Source organism: Ambystoma mexicanum, chromosome 8, assembly GCF_040938575.1.
Source record: "Ambystoma mexicanum isolate Mex_15411 chromosome 8, UKY_AmexF1_1, whole genome shotgun sequence".
Classification (NCBI taxonomy): Eukaryota; Metazoa; Chordata; class Amphibia; order Caudata; family Ambystomatidae; genus Ambystoma; species Ambystoma mexicanum.
In genome coordinates, this window is record NC_090929.1 from 830,520,854 (window position 1) to 830,545,499 (window position 24,646).

A 24,646-nucleotide genomic window follows, 5' to 3' on the forward strand; every position below is an offset into this window, starting at 1 on the left:
TAGGGAAACAAATCTGCTGATAAATATAAAACTAAGGTGAACATGGTTACGTCACGTTAGCCAAAAGGGCAAATTGGGGTGGGCCTTTCTAGAATTGAGGCTTTAGTATTATTTCAATATTTTATAGACCGATCAATGGAAGGAGTAACATGGACTTTGGGCTAGCTCCCAGAAAGCCTCTGGTTAGGGATAATGCAGGGGAATGTTCTAAGGTACTGAATTTGTTCACACTATTTTCCAAACTTGGTGAAAGTGCGTAGGCAAGAGAGCTTTGCTTCCTACTGCAACACATGGATCATGTCACCTATAATGGAAATTAATTTTAGGGTTTTGTAAGGAAGGCATGGTATCAAAAGTAAGACAGACACAGGTGACCAACGTTCAGGGGTGTTTATTGAACTTCACAAAGGGTTTGTAAAACGCCTATCTAATCCTAAATCTAAAGATGGGAGAAAGCTACGACCATCAAATAATAATAATTCAGTCCTAGTGGTGTCTTGTCAAAACAAAAGCGCCTATATTGAAATCTATTACCAATCCTTACCTCTAAATACAAATAGTGTGGGAAACAATGTTATGTAAAATAAAGAAGTATTCAAGAAATGATATGTCAGGACATTCAGGCCCCTGGCCTCACCCATGTTTTCAGCACAGGACAAGGTGGTACACCGGAGCATAGCATAGTCGGTGGCTTCTCTAGCACAAAGTTCCAGTTCAAACATTAGCATCAGGGTCTTCCGTGCCCAAGACTCTTTGCCTTTCAAAGTCTCTTGTTTCAGAGGGCCTGATGCGACAAACAGACAATAAGTTATTTTCCTCTTAGGATTTCCTAAGTACTCAATTTCTCAGGTGATTCACTATTCACCTTGGATCCCCCTCAGCCGGGCTCAGATCCTCTTTAACACAACGCTCATAGGATTTTCATGTATCCAATTTCTCAAGTGATTCACGGTTCTCCCCGGATCCCCCTAAGCCGGGCTCAGATCAGTTTTAACACAATGCTCAATCAGTCTCCCTGTGCCAGGCTCTGACTAATTTAATTCACTCTAACACAAACTTGCTTTAACCCAAAAGCTTTCAATTGATCTCCCTCATTCGGGCTCAGACCAACTTTATCTACTTCGTCATCAACTTTCTTTACTGTATCAACATCGAAGACTTTCGATTGTTCACAGGATTTTGCTTGACCCATTGCAGGACCACTTAAATTCACAATCTTTTGCCACTCTTTCACTTTTGCCACCTCTCAGTTGGATACCTTACAGAGACCTTTCAATGAGTATACATGCAGTGCCTGACGACTCCGTCAAGGTATCATATCTTGGTTTCAAAGCTCAATCACTCATCTGTTGTTCAATTTTACTCACGTTGGTTATCACATGTGTTTCATACGTTGTTCACTTCAGTGCTCACCATACAATGTTGCCTCTTGCAACCTTGATTGCTACACAGACCAGTCTGATATCCGTCTTCCCAACTCACCGACTGTGTGAATTTCACTGGCACTGCTTTGTTATAGGAGCCAAGGACAGAACCACGGCAGCAGGCAATTCTCCCCACCTTGACTATAGACGCAGGAGGGCCCTGGGTACCTCCAACACACAATGCAGGATTCTTCAGCCTGGTTTCCTAGTCTTATGCTTTCTATTCTAGAGGTTTTGGGAAAGTAACCGTTCCTTGTCAAAAAGGTCAAAGGCACTGCCCTCCTGGCGATCCCCTTCTGTTTCACAGTCTTTCTCCTTGTGTTAAACTGCCATCTTGGAACTGCTGTTTCCTTGTGTGCTTTGCCTCGCTCAGAGTGTGCTCTCATGATCCGCCTTTTATCCGTCTGGGGCAGTGTAATGGAAGTCAGTTGTGGGTGATGGTCAGTAATTGCCTGACTTTGCTTGACCGTTGTATTGAGACATGTCAGGTATGTGGCTCGGGTGTTAGTGCTTTTTCTCCCATAGTGAGCTGTGCGTGAGAAAGTGTATGTGTTGTGAAAGGAGGGGTTGAGTTCATAAGTTTCCTGCCGGGTAAGATGCAGTAAAGGTGTTACAGGGAAGGGGATACCGCGTCTCACCATCCAATGTCCCACTCCCCGAGGACCGCTCACCCAGGTGATCCTCCCGCATTGGTCCACCCCCAGGAACAGGATCCAAAAGTGATGGCCGTGAACTGGCCACCTGGTTGACAGATCCTCCTTCAGGTTTCTCACAGTATTCTTAGTATTTGTATTTCTGCATTAGCTTTTAATCCCATCTGGTTAACATAAATTATTACATATTTACTAAAGGGGTCGCAGGAGAGCATAGATTTTCTATATCTATTTTGCTATACATTTTGTTGCTTTTTTACCACATTTTGCCACATATATATTCGGGGCGAGACCCCCCACTGCTACCCCCGATACTCCTCCATCTTTTTCTTTTAACTTAACCCCCCCCAGATATATGATAAAATGGGGCCCTCGAAATTCAGTATTTTGGTCTTCGACATTTTTACATGCTTTATTTTTGTATGATCCCACCTATGGAGATGGGAAAGAAACACACATTCCATTTGTGTGGGAACAAATTGTGTTCAGTAAACTATCCACCAGAGCTTGGGAGAGATTCAGAGATTTTTTGGAGCTGTAAAATGGCTACAAGATGCCTTACTCTCATTTGACCTCTTTTTGGTAAAGAGCCAAAGGTAAAAATCCATAATATTAAATTTGGGGACATGTATTACTTGAACGTTGTGTGGCACAAAGAATCAGATTTTTCAAAAGCATATCATTCCCATAAGGAGGTGAGTTGAGAGCATGTAGGTTCTCGAGGTGCTGCAGTGGGGGGAAATCAGCATGCCAGCTGCGACTGTTAGTTGAATTCTGAGTCCCTTAATATTTAGACTCCTGGTAAAATTATGACCAAAAGAGGAAGATCCAAAGGATCATGACAATGCCAAATCTGCACAAGGTTGATTATACTTGTCTCTGTAGCACCTTAGGAGGTGAATCGTGCCTCTCAGAGTCGGTGCAGAACTCTCACTCTATGTTCACTATGACCTACACAGAAGCAAAACAAGAGGCGTCTGGGGTATCTTGGTGGTTCTCAGAACTTCTTGGAGAATGTGCTTCAGTTAATATTAGTGAAATACATTTGCCCATGGATTTTGCTGAAAGGTCCCAAGAACTGTCAGCTATGTTCCATTGCAGATCCTTGCAGTAATTCCTTATTCTTTGAAAGATGAGTCATATACTCAGGGGCTCCATGGCAAATTGTTATAAATATGTTCCATTTGACAATTAAAACCTATAAATTAGCCTTGATTGCCTCTAAAGACCATCGTATTTGTATTCACCTTCGCCTTCTCATATGCATATTGCCATGCATGGATACACCTCTGTCTACAAACATTGTAGACTCTGACATAACACTATTCTATCTCTAAAACCTACCCTTCAATTCTATCCTTGGTAATGGCTGTGCTCTACTGATAAATGCTGGTGTAACTCCCTAATGTTCCCTACCCCAGACACCCTAACCACTAGGTATGGACAAAATTGTGAAATTCTGTTCTGCGAGGCGCAGAAATGAAATCTGTAAGATTGCGAGGCGCAGAAATGAAATCTGTAAGATTTCGATCCGTTTCAACGCAATCCACCGTTCCGTCACCCATGCGTATCGAAAAAAAGAGGCGCAAAGATTATTGTGCCCTCTCGTAACCCATGTGAGCGGTGCAAAGTTTCTTGTGCCACTGTGCGTACACAGCACGAGTCGATAAGAGTGGCACAGTGTTTATTGTGCCGCAGCATGAACATATCATGATTCGAAAAGATGAGCACAAAGTTTTCTCATGCCCCTGTGTAACCCTAACATGAATAAAGAAAAAAGTGGCACACAGTTTCTTGTGCCGGTGTGCGAAACTACTATGAATAGAAACGAGCAGCACAAAATGTCTTGTACTGCTGCATGAGCCTAGCACGGTTAAAAAAAACATGAAAAGTTTCTTGTGCCGCAACGCTAAGCTAGCATAGATCTAAAATAAGCCTGCACAAAGTTCCTCATTGCACTGTGAAAAACTACCACGGATCATGGAGAACCACACAAGGTTTCTCATGCTGCTGCACAAAACTACCATGGATTGAGAAAGGCTGCAGAAAGTTTCTTGTGCCGCTGCATGAAACATGTATGGATCAAAAATAGACCTGCATGAAGTTTCTCGTGGCACTGCGGGACACAGTAATGGTTTGGAAAAACCTGCAGTACGTTTCTCGTGTCACTGCACGAAAGTAGCATGGATTGAAAAAAAAGACCTGTGCAAAGTTTCTCGTCACGCTACACGAAATTACAATGGTAGCAAAACACCACGCTCCACAGGGAAAACTGCATAAAAATGGCAAAATTTCTGTGGCGGCAGAACCATAATGCTGATTTTGCAGAAGGCCGGTAGCAGATTTCAGTTCCCGGGCAAGAGTTTAGCTCACCCCCACTGACCACGGCCCCATTTTAAACTTCAGAAATCACAACAAGATTACTGTTGTCATTACATAGCCAGGTTAACATGTGTTTCCTCCTCCACATGCTCTAATTGACTGTCATGTTACCAATCAAAGTCCAAAAAGTAGTCAGATAGTCTGGCATGCCCTTCCCTTTTCCCCTAACGTTTCCTGCTGTCCTCTTTCCTTGAACAATCTACTTATGTCACTTCATCCATCAGGACAGAACCATTCGCTTTAAATCGCATCCCATTGACTTCCTACTGTATCAATTTGAGATACACTTCTAATCTCGTATATACTTTCCACATGATGAATACTTTTTCTCCCAGGTGTGCCAAACTAATCATATTTTTGGTTTGCAATTCTCTTGGAGTCTCCTCTAACACCACTATCTGCTTTGGCCTCCTCATATTCACAACATTAAGGATGTTGTTTTGTAAATTCTATACGTTGGGTTTCTCCCAATGCTTCGGCCACCTCTAATTTTCATTCACTATACAGATATTATTCCCTGTTGCCCGGCGGCTTGTGTGCACTATACAAATGTAAAAAATAAATAAATAAAATAAATTATTTTCTTTAACTATGCAATCACTAGTGTCTCACAGATACCCCAGTTTCTCTGAATGTATCAACAACTCAATGTTAAATGACTGTGCGACTCGGATTCCACCCATGTACAGCACTTTGATGCATAATGGGGCCTGGTTTGTACTGTAGAACCATGCCTCAATAAGTGCATCATTACATGAATGAGGCAATGACAGACAAGATAACACATTGAAGAAGTAGCATTTGGCCCAAATCGCACAATCTTGCTAATATGAGATAGATGGCATGTTTATTTTTAAGGCGAAAGTGTTGAGAGCTCATGAACTGGGTTGACTTAATTGCCACTGTTGGCCACCCCATCTGATGAGCTCTCCCTGGGATTGTGACTATTTACTGGTCAGGTGGACAAAAGCCATGGAATATGGTACGCTTCTGGGTTCCCGTAACTTTTCCGCTGTCTAAATACCTATGTATTATGCGTACTCTTTAAAACATGTTAAAAGTAGACTAGATTTAAAATGAGATGTTGTCTGGCATCTTGGAGAGTTTCCTGCAACGAGCAGTTAAACAAGCACAGTAGATGTTACGTTCCGTGCCTCCTCTGCATCGAAGAAATCAGTGGCAAAATGGCACAGGTGGCAAAAATAAACCACAAGAGCGTGTCTCCACCTCATTGTTATTAGATGTGCCATTTACCGCCACACTTTAAACGATGCTGCTGCCATATTGAAAGGTGGAACTGTGTGGCTTTTGACACAGAGTACAGATCTGAAATTGATGGGGTTTCCAAACAGATACCAAGAAATCCATGTGCGGTTTTCACTGAACCATTCTCAGAGCCAGACGCAAAAAAATTACTGGCAGCTGATAACAATAACTAACGCCCTGTCATTTGCTTAGCAGACACCCGTCTCCCACGCACAAAATGTGATCTTCGTCAAGGTCATGAAGCTGTTTACCTAAAATTCTATCTCCATACATCATCAGAGAGAGTTCTCTCCACAGATGTCTGCGTCAACTTTTATTCTTGCTTACTGCCACCATGTACTCGCTTTAATTACATGCCTTTGAAGCAGCCAGACTCTGCTTTGCTTATACTTCCACGCAACGGTCCGAATAATCCCGCCGCTGAGCGACAACCTGCGCGAAAGAAGGCATAAAAGAAATGTATGGCGCTTTCAGACGAGGGTCGGGTTACCCTCACACTCTGTCCTCGTTCGAAAATAACCCTTGGGTAGGAGGGGAAGGGCGGAGATTGGAGGTTGTTATCGTGCCTCTACTTCCACGTTCCAGGCTGTATTTTTAGGGGTGGCATTTAGACTTGGCTTGGGTACAAACTGCTGTAAAATGTGTGGCATTTCCTCTTGTCGAGAGTGAGGCGTATCACACACTGTTACCCAAAATGGCGGAAGTGTGTCTGCTCGCAGCTCATATGCCCAGCGATAGATGCACGGAAATCTGGTAATTGCATGCAGACAGCCGTGCAGGTGCACTTCACTTCACAGAAATGCTTCTGAAGTTCGGAAGTGTAGCAGCTCTTAGATTAACGGCAGCATAGCACCTGTGTAACCCATCAACTCGGGCAGCCCTTGAACTGTCTGACCTCTCGACCACAAATGGTTTACTGCTGTTACGCTAACTCCGAAATCAAAACAGGCTGATATGCACAATGCCCAAATGAGACAACGGGAGCCAGACTTCCTGTTCAAGCAGGCCCCACCTGCCTCCTCCATGCGACCTTGGGGAGCTGTGAACACAGAGTGGTATTATTTATTGTTCACGCGCGCCGTGCCTAGTGTGTTCTGTGTGAGGTGTTCCTTCAATCACTTTTGCTTTTCTTTTCCTAGTGGGTGGTGCGACACATTAAACGAGACAGTCTGGCTCATCATTTTAATCCATTCTGAAGCATGAAGCGCCAGCCACGGCAGAGGCGCTCGTGCATGCACAGAGGGAGCCCACGCTAAAACACAGATACTGATACATTTTTTGACTAGGCCAACCAAGCGCTTCGGCCTTGGGGATTTTTGAATACCATCAACATCAGTATGGATAGCATCTAATATGACTGTGCTTATCAGCAGTAGAATCCAACATGGCCTGTTATATACAAAACGAATCCTTCTTCCTCTTAAAATAAAACATAAGATTTTTTTTTTTACATGTGTACCCACAGGAAAAATAAAAGTAGAGATTTTAATATATTTTGGCTTACTCTTTATTTAATAAAATGTCAGCATGACTGACAAACAGGGTTCTTATGCAAGCTTCTGCTGATGATTTGGTGAAGCTGGATGTGAAGTCAGGTTCCCCCACTTGGCAAACGGCACAAAAGGCACTTACTGCCTGCTTACTGGTGTATGCCAGATTTGCCTGAAGTTCTCCTGTCTGCAGTTGTTGCCATGAGTGGGCACTGTTGTACTGAATATCTTCAAGAGAGGTAGTTAGTGAAGTATGCGAGAGCAATGCACCAAACCAGCCAGTGAAACACAAAATGTATTCTGTTTAACAATGTATTTTACGGCTCACAACATAACAGTAGATGTGTTTTCCCGATTATTTGTATTTTCCTTAATGTTTTGGTTTTGTGGTATTAGAACACATTTAAGCTTCATTACTGAATTACTTTAAAAGGATTTCACATGCATCAGACAGAATGCCCCAAACTGAATGAAACATCTCTGATTCCTGAAAGTTGCCCGACATCCCCTAAAGATCAGGACAACAATGGCCTTAGGTTTGAAATTAATAGTGCACAACTTTCTTTACCTGGAGCATGTAATAATGAAGAACATTACCCTTCAAGGAGCACATCTATATATTGGAGGTGGCTGCACTGTGGCAGCAGAATGGAGGGGCAGTTAAACACTTACTCTGAGGAAGAGTATTTTGAAGTCCCTGATGTGGCTGACACCCCGGTTTGCTGGTCTGAGGACCGGCCTTCCTTCATTAAAAGCTCCATTTCTACATCCACCAGTAGGAGTATGGCTTCCACCTTCACAGGGTTCACCTCAGAATTGAGCCCGTCTATTTCCAGTGCAGTGACTGAGGCTCAGGTCCCACTTTTAGCTGCCCTCTCTTCCCTACTCAGGTACCCCATCCAATCTGATGGCCAGAAAGGGTGCTCATCCAGGCTCTGAAGTAAGAATAGCAGAAACCAGGTTGGGGCAGACATGGCTGCAGTGTTAGTTCCTAGGTGTCCTTTCTCACTGGGACAAGGAGTGGCATTAACCCCAAACATATCGCTGGCCGAATGTGCATTGTTTCACCAGAGAACACACATTCAGCCAGGGGTGGACTGGGAACCAAAAGAGGCCCTGGAATACATTTTCAATGTGGCCTCATATTACACACATTTTCACCAAGCCCAACCCTTTTCCTATGGGAACATTTGGAAATACCAAACACAAAAGAAGCCCAGGGCGCAGAGACCTGCCAGGAAATATCCAGAGTTCCCTATAGGCCAGTCCACCCCTACATTCAGAACACTCTAATGCCTCCTTAGGACAAAGAAGATAAAGATGTCCTTCCAAATACTGACACCTCTGAGGGGTTTGCGGTAATTGATGATGACTCTACGAGGCATACCAAGTCACCAGACAGTAGGAAAATACACGCTCGACCCCACTGGCCACCTCATGTTTAAACCTGCTGCCATTTTACATCCCAGCTCACAGGAATGGAGTATTCTTCCTAATGTGGCAAATAATCTACATGTGCCCACTGTTGGCAGATTTGATAACGCTTCGCAGGAAAGGCTGCGTTTAGAATACCCAGGCCTTTCAATCACAGCAAACCCTTTTCACCACAGTTGTTCCCAGGATAAGCATGTTCTTAAAAAATATGGCAAGGATTCTACCAAGGGGGTGGATCTATGGGGGTTCTCTTGCTAAGAGAGACTTTTGTATGCCCATGGCCCTCTTTTCAAAATTGTCAATGGGGCAAAGATGGCCAAACAGGTGCATACAACTATTAATTGAGAGGTTTGTATTGAATGGACCAGGGGGAGCTAAATGGTTTTTGTTAGTGCTAATGCATCGGTATTTGCTGCAAAATGCATATGGCTCCATCAAAGACCAATCCAAAGTTAGGAGCCACGTCTGACATCCCTTCTCTGAGTATGGAGGGCTGCTGTTAGGGAAACCATATATGAACGAGGTGTCCAAGTATATCACCGCCTTTTCATCCATAGCTCAGGATCAGTCAACTTTGAAGAATTTTTTTTTACCAGATAGTTTTTATTTTGTCTGCCCATTCTTTCAGATCCCAAGACTCCTTGAGTATTTCTACAGGTACAGAATTTACAGGATACCTTCCACCCCCCAACCAGCAGATCCTATTTCCCCAAAGGTGATCATTCTATAGAGGGAGAACATCCAGGAGAAGAAAGGTTTCGGGACAGTTTAATGGTGAGTACCCTTCCCCCTTCTTTCCAACCAAAGTTCGGGAGGCACCTTAGGTACTTACTAGCCAATTGGGTAATTATCACAAGGGATAGAGTTTGGTTCTCCCTCCTTTCAAGCAGAATTTCCAAAGAAAATTATATTTTCCTGTTTCTAGCTATGCGTTATTTTCCAAGAAACTGACAAACTATTCATAAAAGGTGGCATATACGTGCCACTGCTTTCTACAGCAGGCATTCTGAGCAATCATTTTATTGTTCAGAAAAATGACACGAGATTCAGACAGATTATTAATTTGAGGCCTCTCAACAAGTTCCAGATTATCAACATTTTAACATGGAAACTATACAACTATTACAGGAGGTACTCCAACAGATGATCGGATGGTGTTCTTAGACCTCATTGATGCATACCGATCTTTGTCACCTTTCCCTCCTTATCATCGTTTTCTGCATTTTGCTTGGGGCAGGAAGATATTCCGTTCTACTTGCCTTCCGTTTGGTCTTTCATCAAGTTGTTAAAGCTAGTAGCAGTGTAAGTGGATTCAATTCAACACTACAGCTAAGTCAATGCCTAGTCTGGGATACTGAATGGAAACCCTTATTGATATATCTTTATGTCCAGTTCATGCGTTCTGGATGACTACCCCTATATAACACCCCTCTCTTGGAATCCCCCTGACCCCACTGAGCCAAGAAGTAGTTCTGTTTTGCAAGTTAAAAGGTTTATTTGAGAATTTAAACAATATATATATATATCACACTTTATAATAAATTAATAATTGAATATCACACTTAACCTGATATGATAAAGATTAACAACGGAGAATCTGGCACTAGCCCACTTCTTTATAGTCACTAAGGAGTTGACATGAAATTGATAAGGTAGCACACTGGTAAATAGGGACAGAAGAATAATGTGGTAGAGAATGCTTTATAGGGTTCAAGGAAATGCAAGGTTGAATGAATGAAATGCAGTATAGAAAATAAACTGATATGGTTTCACAAAAGACAAGGTAATCACTTTCCCTTTGTGGCAATTCACCCCCCCTATACAATGTAAGGAGATGGAAGGAAGAGCACACGGTTCAGGTATACAATCACAATGTAATACAGAGTTCCAGTTTCCCAGCAAGCTTAGAGGAAAATAGATATGAGTTTTACACAGGCTCAAAATGCTTTAAAATGTGATAGCAATATATTGGAAAATGTGCTAAAATGATTTTAATTCCCTCTGGAGGTTCAGGTTGAGGATTAGTTGGTTTAAATAAGTTCAGGCTTACTTTAGCAATGTTCTAGGAATGATTGGCAGGTTAAACGAATTTTTGGCAAATGAAAGCAAGGAAGCTGCTGTTTTCACACGTGGAGAAATTTGCAAATCGCGGTAAAATTCGTGAGTGCGTTTTTCGCGATTGCGGCAAAAGTATAGGGAATAGGAATGCGGTTCTAGGTTCTTTGAAAAGCCAAGAGATATGAGCGATATGGTAAAGGTCGTTTTTCAGATTTGAAATTTTAAAAGTTCAAAGTGACAAGTTACAGCTAGCAACTAGAAATGACAGGTGACAGCTTTGCAAATGACAGGTGACAGTTAGGAGACAGTTCTGGTTAGATTAAAATAGATTGAATTATATTATTTTAACTAAGAGATTGGTTCTGCACAGTTCTGCTAGGTACTCACAATATATTTAGAAATAGAATGGGCCTCGCCACGGATCTGGTCAGGTTTTCTTCACTCGCCACGGACGGTCTCTGCGCACAGCGGTCGGGGTCAGCTCTCTGGTTCTGCGAACAGCGGTCTGGGTCAGCTCTCTGGTTCTGCGAACAGCGGTCTGGGTCAGCTCTGCTCTGCCTCTGGTTCTGGATACTGCTCTGCTTTCTCTGGGTACAGCACTGCTTCTGGATCTTTCTGCACAGCTTTCTCTGGACCCAGCGCTGATCTGCACGGCTCCTGGATGCTGCTATCGCTGTTAGGTTTGCTGGATGCTGAGGCCCACTGAGAAGAGTTCTCAGTTTGTGGGTTTAGGCCCTTGCTTTGAGTTCTGAATCAAGTTCTTTGGAGTTTTAAAGTCTAAGTGTTGAATCTAGTATCTTCTGGATGTTGTGTGGTCCGGCAGAGCGCGTTGCAGCAAATGGAATTGAATGTCCCTATCTGTCCTGACTGTCTGCTTTTATGTGTTTTGAAAGTGGGTGGAGAGGCTAGCTTTCTAGGCTCAACCCCTCTCCACTTGTCATTGGCCACTTCATCCTCTTCCCCTTGATTGGGGGAATGAAATGAAGTGTCATCATGATGAGGTCTGTTTATGATACAGAGAACCCACCCCTGTCAAATTACACACAATCTATATTTTGACCCAAAAGACATATTTGCACAGGTACACATTTGTTTAAAATTACATGCACCCATCATATATCACAGGAGGTATACCCTGTCCAAATCTGCTCTTCCTGAGAGCTTGCATTGAGAAATGGCAACATTTGCACTTTTTAACTGGTTTTGCAATATCGGACATTAACCCAAATTTACACACATGTGCGCAAGGAGTATGGACATTAATTGATGAAGTGTCAGATTTTTAACATGCATACATTTTAAGTAATACCCTCTTAACTGCTAGCTTGCCCCCAGATCATACCACCGGTTCTAAAAACCTCTTAAAATGTGGGCAGAAAAATCACAAGAATTATGGTATCATTTATAAAATTTTCACAAGTCCGCTCTATGAATGATCCATCTTTTTAGAGTAATGTTCTGGCCCCAAAGGGGTGTGGTTTCCCCCCAGCACAAGGTTGAATTTCTGGTTTTTGCAGTTCTGCCAAGCCAGCTTGCTCTCACAGGCAGTGCTCCTCCCCTTTCCTTCCAGGAGGAAGCCACATTTACGACTCCCAACAATAAAACATTTGCCTGAGTCAGGACAGGGCTTTGTTCAATTTCCTGCAGAGCCCAGGTAATTCAATCAGAGAAGTGTCATATCCCTTTTGGTGGGAACAGCAAAAGGCAGCTAGGCCTGGGAACACAGCTGTTGTGCAAGTCTCAACTCCTGTCGGGGGTAGCTGGTGGGCAGAATTCAGTTCCTTAAGCCAGGCCCCAGCTAATGTCAATTTTAGTTCCCCAGTTTTCTGCATTCAAATAAAACTAACCATTTTTACATATGCAGCTAGAATGCTGATTCTAAGTTTAAAACTATGACATTTAAACAATTGAAACATATGTGACACTCAAAAGTAGGTCACTCATTTCTTTTAAACATTTAGATTTTTAGTGTCTTTCAGTCCAAATTTACTTAAACTGCTGAAATCCACAGCTCAGCCAGTCTTGTTATAAACCTTCAAGTCACTTCAGAATATAACTTTACATTGGATCCACCTCTCAGTAAGTCTTTCTTTGGCCTGCTTTGGGTTCATTTATTCAGTTTTACACAAAAAAGTCTGGTGTTGTTTTAAAACGCCGGCTTTCTGATAGTGGTGAGTACTGGTAATGCACCCATTTTTGGGATTTAAGAAAATGAATTCCCCACAATTCTAGGTTGCTTTTGGCAATCAGCATTGCCATTCCCAATGGTTTCAGGCTACTGTGTGGGTAGTCCAATGGTGGTTTTAGGCAGTGCCCTTCTGTGCCCATAACATCGGCAAAAATGGGTGGCAGCCTATTCTTCATGCCTTTCCCTGGGCATTTTCTGGGAAGCTCTGGCCATCATGATGTTTTCAATGCCAGTACTGCACAGTTTTTTGAGGTAGGGCTCGGATGCATGGGTAAAAACATCCCACAGCAGCAACCCTGTCAAGGCAAGGGATTCACCTGGACGACATTCTAATAATTCTTGGAATTAGCCTTGAGTTACCGGCAGATCTATGGCACCAGTTGGCCCTAGAGTTGAGCATTAGTATCACAGTGACACTTCCAAGGCTTCCACAGTTGTTGTCCAGCCCAGAGGGGCAGCTTCACCCATCTGGACAAAATTTTGATATTAATGGTGTGAAATATCTAGGGCTGCATGTGTCTTCCTAGGGCTTTTCAGCAGTGCCAGCACATTTCCTTCAGAGTCATGGGCCCTAGGAACCAGAACACTTTAACGCTTATTACATTCCCTACTGTACATGTGGTACAGGTGGCACACTTTCTTGGTTATGTCAGTGCAGCGTTTATTTAATTTTTTATGTTATTGGACATTTTTTTGACGCCTATACACTAGAGTTTCCAGGTGCCACAAGACAGTATGGGGACTGGGGGGACATGGGAATCACAAAAGTAAACAACAAAAACGGTTATGTTGGCCATGTGACAATCCTACCGTTCAAGGGCATGAACACAATGGTAAGAGCAGGGTGAGTGGCTAGAGGGAGAAGTGCACGAAAGGAGTGCCCCAAAGGGTGGGGGCAGGCAGGTGCTGGGCGGGCCGAGGCAGTAAGTGCTAGGGGACAAGGGGGGAAAGGAGGATGAGTGCAGAGGACAGGAGGCTAGTCCAGGAAAAGGAGCCAGTGGGCTAGTTATGGCTAGGAATGCAGGAGGGACTGGTAGGGAGTGGTCTGGTTCATGTATGACTCTGAAGGGACCAGGCCTCAGTCGCAGCAGCAGAGGAAGATTTTGCGCAGGAGTTGTGCATTCCAATTCTCTTCAGAGAGCTTAGCCCCAATGGCTCTTCCACTAATTGCAATAGGTGAACACTGTTCCTGCCCATCAGAAGTCTACTTGGAACCTACACGTAGGTTCCTTGGAAAGCTCCTGAGAGACAGATACAATTGTGTTCCCATAAATCTGCTTGACATTCAATAGAAACAAAAACCTCCCGAAAATAAGCTTTTAGCAATAAGGTGGTACCCCTGTTTTTTTCTTTTTTTTAATTAAATGTGTGTGTCGTGCGGAGGGTGTCCCAGTACCCCTTGCTTTCACCTTCCGATTAAAAGTCTTTTTTGCAAAGGTGGTAATTCAGAAGATGTTCTTACATGTTACCCTTCTTAGTTGAAGCTACAGAAAAAACAACACAACATCCTATATGTAATTCTCTAAGAGTGTCTGTTTATTAGGGACTGGGCATGAACACACATACATTTGTACCATGAGACCTGGTTTCCCCTCTAAACCCCTCTCTTCTAATATTTCACAAAGTTCGCAAACCAAGCAAAGCTCTAGCCATTTTATCTTCACCTCCAAATCCTATAGCTGTGAGAATATATCATTCACATGAATACAATGGCATTAACATGGTGGGGTTGGCATGTCTGCTATCTTGAAGGGATACCACCTACTAGGAGGCAAGACTGATAAGATGTTGGGGACTTATATATTTTTTGTTTGTTAGCACAAGTAGCTGAGAGATGGACTTTGGCTATGATTTGACATACTGTTAAGACTAACACAGGTGATGTTTCATTGTTTGGTAGGATGTTGGCAGATTATTTGTGTTTTAAGGTACTTGTTGAGGAGAGATGGCTGTTATTGTGACTTTCTTTACCTGAGGAGGCAAACATGAGTAGAGATAGTTGACAAAAAATGAGGAACCTTTGGAGTGGGTATTTCTTTGATTGGACCTCAGCGCCCTGGGGTATGTTTTTGTGTAAATTACCTTATGTCTGGTTGCATGGAATAGTAACAACGTGTCATGATCCATCGATCACGCCCCTTCTGGTCTTCCTGGTGCCTGGCACGTCAGGGGTTACTCGCTGTAGTACACCCAACATGGCCTTATACACGGAACGCGGTCTATCAACCTTTACGTCCTATGCAGCACGTTCTATAAATTAGCCACTCCCCTGCGGTTCCGCGCGTCTCAACGGTACCGATAGCTGTGGCCTGACGTGCTCCATAGTTCGTTCTCCTGAACTGTGTTACTTCCTGGTTCCCGGACCTTCCTCCTTCTCCTTTCCTACTACCTTCCTTGATCCTGTCTCTTCCGCGTTCTGCGCAGACCGCCTCCGTGTGCTGCCTCCATTCCTAGCTTCCTCGAGTTTCCTAGATCCCGGACGAAGAAGCTGAACGAATCCTGGAATCCGAAGACGGCCGAACAGGCTTGTACAAGAGCCGAACTGCTCGAAAGAAAACCCTGACAAAGGACTCCGCAAAACAGAGAAAACAGGTGAGAAAAGGGGAAACCTGTGACAGATTGAGGCGCCACCTGACCGATCTCGATACAGACATGGAAGCGGCCATCCAGGATCTTATGCGTGGCATGCAAGAGCTGACGACCGAAGTGCAAAACTTAAAGGCGGAAAACGCTGCGTTAAAACAATTGGTGTTATCCCGTGATTCCGCCACAAAGGAGAGTGTAATTCTAGGCGGCGTCATTGATAAGTTCGACGGTTCAGCAAAGAGCCTTTGTGGATTCCTAGATTCTTGTTTGGTCCACTTTACATTTAAGCCTTATTATTTTTCTACGCCCAGGGCTAAAGTGGGCTTTATAATCTCGCATCTTTCTGGGAATGCCTTGATCTGGGCCACCCCATTGGTTAACTCTGGTGATGCTCTCCTGGATGACTACGACAGCTTTATAGAGGCCCTCAAGACCGTGTTCGAATGCCCAGAACAAATTTACAGTGCCCAGGAACGTCTACTCGACTTTCATCAAGGTAGCCAGGACTTGCTCACGTATGTCACATGCTTCAAACAGCTGGCTAAGGAAGCGGATTGGTCCTCTGAAGCTTGTTTTACTTTATTTCGAAGAGGGCTAAACAAAGAGATCAAGGACGAATTAGCCAGAGTGGCACGCCGGGTTCCTTTCAAGCCCTAATGGATCTCGCTCTACAGATTGACTTTCGCATTCAGGAGAGAAAGGAAGAAAAGAAGAAAACCAAGTTACCACTCCAGAAAAACCCCATTGGAACCCCTTCGTGCTCAGAAGGCATTTCTACTCCAAGCAATGAGCCTGAACCTATGCAATTAGGGGCCTTCCGTGGACCCATTACACCACAAGAGAGGTTGCGAAGGATTCATACTGGATTATGTATGTATTGTGCATCCGACAACATTTAGTAAGAGAATGTACGATTGCCCCCCCACGGCGCTCGGGAAACGCCAGCTCCCGATCCTAAATGGAGCGCAGGTTTGGGAGAGAGATGTTTGCTCCACCTCTATTCCATCCTTGAACTCTCCTGGATAAAATTCCTTGGTAATCTTACAGGCCTTCTTGACAACATCCAAGAAAGAAATATACCCCATCCTGGCACTGGTCGACTGTGGAGCTATGCGGGTATTCATAGATCATGAATGGGTCTTAAAACACCATATTCCTTACGAATCCCAGACTATCATGCAACCTGTGGAAGCAATTGATGGAAGACCCCTTTTTTCCGGACCTATAACCCTGCAGACCAAGGAGATCGAGCTTGCTATAAATCAACATCGAGAAAGGATAAGATTTGACATCATCAAGTCCGCCCATTACCCCATGGTTTTGGGAATGCCCTGGCTTCAAAGACACAACCCCTATATCAGTTGAGCAGCGGGATCCTTGTTCCTGGGTTCTGAGTTTTGTATGTCCCACTGCTTACATCCAGACCTTGATCCTACACCATCTAAGGAGTTTCCTACAACTCATCAGAACACAATCTCAGTTTCAAACATCATCTGGGTCCCGGAGGCTTACCAGGAATATTCCGATGTTTTCTCCTCCGCCATTGTTCAGGCCTTACCTCCCCACAGACCTGAATATTGTACTATTGAGACGGAACCTTTCGCGGTGATTCCATTTGGAAGGATGTTCATCCTATCAGAACCTGAAAAGAAAGCCCTTCGTGAATACCTGGATACTAATCTCGCAAATGGCACCATACGACCATCTAAATCTCCATCAGGGGCCTCCCTGTTCTTCGTTCCTAAAAAAGTCACTAAAGAACTCAGACCGTGTCTGGATTATCAAGGTCTAAATCAATGTACTCTCAAGGACCGCTATCCGTTGCCCTTGATCTCAGACATCCTGGAGGCAGTAAGAGGCGCAGTTGTGTTCACCAAGCTGGATCTCAGGGGCACCTATCATTTGATTCGTATCAGGGCAGGTGACGAGTGGAAGACAGCCTTTAGAACACCCTTTGGGCATTTTGAATACTTAGTCATGCCCTTTGGACTTGCTAATGCCCCAGCGGTGTTCCAACGTTTCATTGATCGAGTGTTCACGGACATGCTGTTCCTTTTTGTGATTGTCTATCTGGATGATATTCTAATATTTTCGAAGGACCCTCTCAAGCACGAAGAACATGTGAAAGCAGTTATACAACGCTTACGCGAAAATAAACTCCTGGCGAAGCCCGAGAAATGCATCTTCCATACTTCTACTGTTCACTACCTAGGGTTTGTCCTTACTCCCGATGGTATCGGTATGGATCAGTCCAAGGTCAAGGCTATTTTATCCTGGCCTAACCCCGCCTCAGTGAAACAGATACAATCCTTCCTGGGCTTGGTTAATTTTCATAGGAAATTCATACCTTCCTTTTCCGAGATTGTCCAACCAATAATTGCCTTATTGAAAAAAGATGTTCCCTTTCATTGGACCATGGCCCAAGAGAAAGCCTGCCAACAGTTAAAGTCTGAATTTACACAAGCTCCCATTCTTGCTCTGCCTGATGTTAATCGACCATTCATAGTGGAGACAGATGCCTCCAATTACGCCATTGGAGCCGTTCTAAAACAGCAATTCGAGGATAGCTTGCAACATCCCATCGCCTACCTTTCTCGGACATTAACTCCTAGTGAAACCCATTACTCCGTCCTAGAGAAAGAGCTGCTAGCCATCCGTCAAGCCTTCACAGAGTGGCGTCATTTACTTCTAGGAGCCAAATTACTGGTCCATGTCCGCACGGATCACCGAAACCTACAAGTATTGCAAGCCCTGGAATGTAGGAATAGTCGCCAAGCTCGGTGGGCCTTCTTTTTTGCCCAATATCAGTTTCAGATTCACCATGTCCCTGGAACCCAAAATGTAATAGCTGATGCACTTTCTCGTCGTCCAGACTTGAACCTCCGGAGGATTGGACGTATCCCAAGATGTTTCCTCATACCATATTTGTAGCTCAAGCAAACAACCTCCTGGAAGAGATTTGCATGCAAACTCAGACTTCGGAACTTTGGAAAGGACTTTCAGAGAAGAATCAATGGGACTTAAGAATCAAGGACGGATACTTGTTCAAGGATAATAACCTGGTCATCCCCACACAGAAACTACAACAAAGGATAATAAATCTATGCCATGATACTCTTCACTCCGGTCATCGTGGTATTTCCAACACCCTCCGTCCAATACAAAGACAATTTTGGTGGCCCAAGATGGAGACAGACGTACAACTGTACATTCAATCTTGTTCCGTCTACAATCAGAACAAACATGATACCCAGAAGCCCGCAGGTCTTTTATTACAGCCAACTCCACCAACAAGACCTTGGGAAATCATAGCTACAGACTTCATTGTGGAATTGCCGCCTTCCAGAGGTTATACCACTATCATGGTCACCATTGACCTATTTACTCATATGGCTCACTTTACTCCTCTGTAACATCCTCATCAGAACTTGCTGGTATTTTCCTGGAACACATCTTCCGACTGCATGGACTTCCTTCCAAGATCATATCGGACAGAGGACCACAGTATATCTCTCAGTTTTGGAAACACCTCTGCAGGATATTAGGGATCCAACAAGCTCTTTCCTCGGGATATCATCCCCAAACCAATGGTATCACAGAACGAGTGAATCAAACCCTTGAACAATATCTTCATTGCTTCTCTACCAAAGTCCAGGATGATTGGTCACTTTTAATACCAGTGGCCGAATTCGCCTACAATAATTTGGATCATTCGGCTGTTAAGACCAGCCCTTTTTTCTGCAGGCAAGGATTCCACCCTTCGGTCTTACCTTCTGTTCTTCCACACCCAACACCTGTTCCAACTGTCGATTCCTGGATCGAAACACTCATCAATGTACAGAAAGACTCCAATGAACATCTTGAAAGTGCGCAAATCCAAACCAAGCACTATGCAGATTCAAAGAGAAGACCAGGACCTTCTTACTCTATTGGGGATAAAGTATGGCTATCCTCAAAACTTCTGCCCCGACATCTCAGACCGAATAAGTTGGCTCCCCGGTATTATGGGCCCTTCTCTATAAAAGAAATAATTAATCCTGTGGCCTTTCGACTCCAACTTCCGGACTCATGGAAGAAGATACATCCAGTTTTTCACAAATCTCTGTTGAAGCCCTTCATCCAAACCACCCGGACTACTCTTAGACCTAGTCCTGTGATTGTCGATGACCAGCTGGAATATGAGGTTTCTCGTATTTGTGACTCCCGATATAGACGAGGCCGACTTCAATACCTGGTGGAATGGAAGGGCTATCCACCGAGTGAATGTACCTGGGAACCAGTCTTGAATTTAAACTCCCCCATATTGCTCAGAAGGTTCCACCGAATACATCCAGTTAAACTGGGTGGAACGGGTTTTAGAAGGGGGCATGCTGTCATGATCCATCGATCACACCCCTTCTGGTGTTCCTGGTCCCTGGCACGTCGAGAGTTACTCGCTGTAGTACACCCAACATGGCCGTATACACGGAACGCGGTATATCAACCTTTACGTCCTATGCAGCACGTTCTATAAATTAGCCACTCCCCTGCGGTTCCGCGCGTCTCAATGCTACCGATAGCTGTGGCCTGACGTGCTCCGTAGTTCGTTCTCCTGAACTGTGTTGCTTACTGGTTCCCGGACCATCCTCCTTCTCCTTGCCTACTACCTTCCTTGATCCTGTCTCTTCCGCGTTCCGCGCAGACCGCCTCCGTGTGCTGCCTCCATTCCTAGCTTCCTGGAGTTTCCTAGATCCCGGACAAAGAAGCTGAACGAATCTTAGAATCCGAAGACGGCCGAACGGGCTTGTACAAGACCCGAGCTGCTCGAAAGAAAACCCTGACAAAGGACTCCGCAAAACAGAGAAAACAGGTGAGAAAAGGGGAGACCTGTGACACAACGGAGTACTCGGTTCCACTATTCCGTTCAATTAAAAAACAAAAAATAAACTGTTACTTTAACATTGAGCACATGCGCCCATGTTTTTCTGAGAAAGGAAAAGACCCATAACTTCTTTCTCAGTTTTCCAATGAAATTTTGGGAGTTTTAATGTTACTGTTTTTTTTTTCTTTTGCAAATAACAGTGCCCTCTGTGATAACACGTGTTTCGACGGTTTCTCCGTCTTTCTCAAATCAGGGCCATTAATACTTGTTCTCGTATCTACCTCTTGTCTGCAGGTTCTGTATCTTTGTCTTGATCCCCTTCCGAATCTACATCTGAGCTGCCAGGTGAAGTATTTGGTGTGCTCTCCTGTGAAGTTGGTTTAGTTAATTGGCTATATTTGTCTTGGAATGTCATCCTCATAGTCTCTGTTGTCCCTGAAGAATTTCCTCATATTTCTTAATTTTATCTCATCTTGGTAATCTTTTAATATTTCAAACATTTTTTGATCGTTTTTTTTCTTTTGTTACTTCCAGAGCTTTTGCTTCTTTAATTTCCTTCTTAATTGTCTCGATTTGTTGCGTTATTCTTTTGTGTTCTCTTGAGGCATGTTCTATTAGCAGTTCTAGCATGGTGTTTGAACTTTGTTTTAGGTTTTGTTCCCATGCTTCAGCTAAGTCTTTATCATCATCATCTTTTGTGAAGTCTGGAAAAATCAGTATCCTTAATCCTCTTGGGATCTGATTTTTAGCTACATAATTTTTGAGAGAAATGATTTCCCAATACTTGTCTACTTCCTTTTGGGATGCTCTTTCCAATTTTACAAATTTGTACCGTAGGTCTTCTCTTGGTTTTGGCAGGTTTGATGCAAATGCATGTTCATTACTTCCTTTTGGTGCAAACAGAGTTGCAGCATCTACTTCCCTGTTTTCTAAATATTCTGCCATTGTGGCTCTACGTTGTGCGGTTGAGTTGTGGTCTGCAAGGTCCTAGGAACCCAAAATTAAAACTTGACAAAAAATGAGGAACCTTTGGAGTGGGTATTCCTTTGATCGGACCTGAGCGCCCTTGGGTATGTTTTTGTGTAAGTTACCTTATGTCTGGTCTCATGGAATAGTAACAACGGAGTACTCGGTTCCTCTACTCCGTTCAATTGAAAAACAAAAAATAAACTGTTACTTTAACATTGAGCCCATGCACCCACGTTTTTCTGAGAAAGAAAAAGACCCATAACTCCTTTCTCAGTTTTCCAATGAAATTTTTGGAGTTTTACTGTTACTGGTTTTTTTCTTTTGCAAATAACAGTGCCCTCTGTGATAACACGTGTTTCGACGGTTTCTCTGTGGCAAGACACCACCATTACGTTGTGTTGTTGATTGAGGAACGGAGGTAGGTAGGTCGCCCAGATAGGAGTATCAAACCTAGCCAGCAGACAACTCTAAGAGGTCCATCTGCTGCCAGAAACTTTGTGTCTTGTCCAGGTGGCCTTCTGGCTTCTTTTCTACTGGTTTTTGTGGAAAACGTGGCCCCAAGGGAAGGGTTTGTGGGTGCGCACCACTGAATTAACAGGAACTACCTTTGATTTTAAAGTGATAGAACCGGCTGCAGCCGTGTGGTTAGACTGGTGATTTTCCACTATCACCTGTATAGAAGTAAATCTTGAGATGATGCTACCCTCACAGACTGCGCTCAATCATACATATACCACATAAATGTGGTATATGTATGATTGAGCGCAGTCTGTGAGGGTAGCATCATCTCAAGCTTTTCTTTTCTACTGGAGCCAAGGCCTGCCAGGCTGCAACATACATACCTTGAGGTCCTGGATGAAGGATGTCCTGAGAACCAAACAAAAACAGAATAAGAAGTAGAGCCTTCTGGAAGAGATATGAAAAGAAAAAATATAAGATCGGGGTCACTTAGCGACCCAGATTGCAAGTGACTGAGGTACATCTGCAACTGGTCCCTGGATTGAAAGACTTTGTTTTACACCGGGAGAAATGTTATTTGCAGAGAGGGTATTTTGTCCTATTAGGGTCTGTGGTCTCTGTGTATGTTGCCCACGTGCATTATGCGCATATAGCTCTCCAACATATGTCATACCGTGTATATGAAGTGCAGTGGTTTTGTTTAATGTGATATGATTAGTAGTAGACACTGTGGAGACAAATTCTGGATCATAGCAATAGCAAAGAAATCAAGCAGGAGGCTGGTAGGAATTGAGATACACTGGAGATTCTTGGGACATTTTGCAATAGTATTCGATACAAAACGTTTTTAAAAGCTGCAGTGGGTTTACTGAGGGAAAGCCATTCTGAAGACAACATGCTCTTTGAGAACTGTATTTAACCTTTGACAAGTTTATGGGGAAAATAAGTGGAAAAGTTGGAAAAGAAAGGAAAGACTAGATCGTGGAAAGATGTGCTTAGCACATGTTAATACACAACTTGTGATAGGAATCATAAACCAAGACAAGAGCCACCATGTGGTAAGTTTTATGAAAATAAACGTGGAGAAATGAGTCACGTTGGTTATGTGCAGAAGGCCTGAAGTAAACAGCCTCGCAACGAGAGGATGTTGTCAGTACTAGTTCAAAGGAGCTTCCCATGTATTCATCGGAAGAATATGCCATCAGAGCACGGCAGTAAATCTATTTTATGATAACCACGTGGCGCTGACTTTTAATCTAGAGACTAGACAATAAGCTAATGTATTTGTATTTATTTTAGTCTGTATTACAAACACAGACATGTCTTGAGGACGAAATATCAGAGCGCGCTGGACAACCACATAAAACAACCACATCACAGCCGCATCAATAACATTGCTTCATGAGGACACCCATGTAAAGGCAAACATGTGTTCTGCATGCAGCTGTGCCATAATGCACGTCATGTCACTGGTGTGTGCTTTATGAAGGGTACCTGTGCAGAAGGTGTAGTAACATGCGGGTGCGCAACACCGCTCGTGCAAACAGTAAAGATGATTTTTGGACAGAATGCACGAGGATGCCAGTCGTGCCGCACCAGGACGGAAATGATCACCATAATTTCCTGTTTTCTTTGCTGCAACCCCATTCTTACAGGTATGATGAGAATGTTGAAAGTCCACTACAAGTGCAGGAAGTGTTAGTTGGGATGGCAACGTTGCCTGGCCTTGTGGCACACGGAATGCATGCACCCAAAACCGTTGAGTTGCCAGAGAGGTGGAAAGCAAGGACATTAATTGATTGTGAGCAAATCGAAGACCAATGGCTTTAAAAAGAGGCAAGGCAATATCAGTCTACACGAACTTGACATAGTAGTTGAAAAGATGATTTCCAGTAAACCACATTTGTTTGGAGCATATGCACATCAGCAATTTCTATCCCAGAAGAACACATTAAGGAATGGTGTATTGCATACAATCGATGGTGGTTCAGGGACAGTGAGTCCGGCTGCATACATAAAAAATAATGTTGACATGATGTTTGATACTGCCCTACAGAAACATTTGTAGAGGCAGAACATGCATGTGGAAACACACTTTGGGTACTCTCACAAAGAAGGAGAAAGAGGACATTCCACACAGCTAAGAAGTCGTTTTCCTGTAGTTGACGCTGGTTGTTGATTTAGTGCCACCTTGGCAAACTTCCCTTTGTTTAGGCTGCTATTACTCATTGCACCTAAAAAAAAACCTTCATGCACATATATCCCCCCACCCTCCCCCCACCTCCCTTCTCCCTACACTGGGAGTAGTTGGGATACTTTCCTCTTTTATGCAAATCATGACACTATAGTTGTTTGCCATGATAAAATGCCTCCTTGAAGAATTGAACAGATGTTAATAAATCAATGAATATATCTGTGTTTCTAATCATCGTCAAATAAGGTATAACGAAATCTACCTATGAGTCAAAATAAAACACTCACAACTTCTTGTACACAGTTCAGAGTGTCCTTTGGATTAGTTAAGACACCAAATAATTAATTGTCTTAAAAATGGTATGTCCCCACCAGGAACAATTTCTCTTTGTATTTAAGAAGTAGTTTTTAAACAGTCTAAATGCATAGAGAAAGAATTTGACATGGGTCTCAAAAGGAGACACGTAACAAGTGGGGGTGTTCTACATGTATGAAAGCTACTAAGGTGAGTTGGTGGGGAAGAACAAAAACATTTGTTTGGGCTCCATGGGGAACTTGTTTATAGGCTGCATTATCTAGTGTTGACCTCTCTGGAAAAGATCCCCAGGGTCTTTTCAATGGCTACTCTAAACCAAGGTTATTTGGAGATTGAGGTTTTTGGAACTCTTGACAAGGGACTACAG